Source organism: Cibotium barometz, chromosome 22 (assembly GCF_041138505.1).
Source record: "Cibotium barometz isolate CiBa-2024 chromosome 22, ASM4113850v1, whole genome shotgun sequence".
In the NCBI taxonomy this organism is placed as follows: domain Eukaryota; kingdom Viridiplantae; phylum Streptophyta; class Polypodiopsida; order Cyatheales; family Cibotiaceae; genus Cibotium; species Cibotium barometz.
The window spans coordinates 56,062,021-56,062,693 of record NC_141067.1 but is presented as its reverse complement, the minus strand read 5'-3'; positions in this window follow the sequence as shown (position 1 = coordinate 56,062,693).

Here is a 673-nt window from a genome sequence, read left to right as displayed (position 1 = left end):
TAATCCTAACACCTAATGTGTCCATGGCACTTATTTATGTGCACGTGTGTACTATCCGTAACAATATTTTATCTAATATTACGTGCACATTACACCACTACATTTTTTCTAACACACCTTACCATGTTTCCACCCTCATACATGAGAAATTAGTATTACGTATAGAAAAGCCTTAGTTTTACACATAAGAAAAAACAACTATTTGAAAACTAATCTTCATGTTTCATACATGAGAATTATTTCTTGTATGAAAAATGGTTTAATACACAAGAAAAGTACTGTTTTTCAACTCACCTTACATGAAAGTTAATATTTTATATAAAAAAGATTTGGTTTAACACTTAAGAAATAAACTCATGTTAATGTTTCATATATGGGAGATTAACCTTTTATAAGAAAAAGCTTGAACACTTAAGGGAATTGCTATTTGAAAATTCATTCCTAGAGAAAAGAGAAATCCTGGAACGTGGAGCAATCGGTTGGCTAATTACAATGAGTCCCTCAAAAAAAATTTCAAACGCTTCATTGCTAGCTGACGCTTCATCGTTTGGGCCGCTTCACCTCCCTTTTACATACCGCAGCAACGGGCGGGTTGAGGACTCGTTAGTATTATGTAAAGCATTGGTATAACACATAAGAGCAGCATTAAATTTAACAGGTGAAAAGCTTGTAG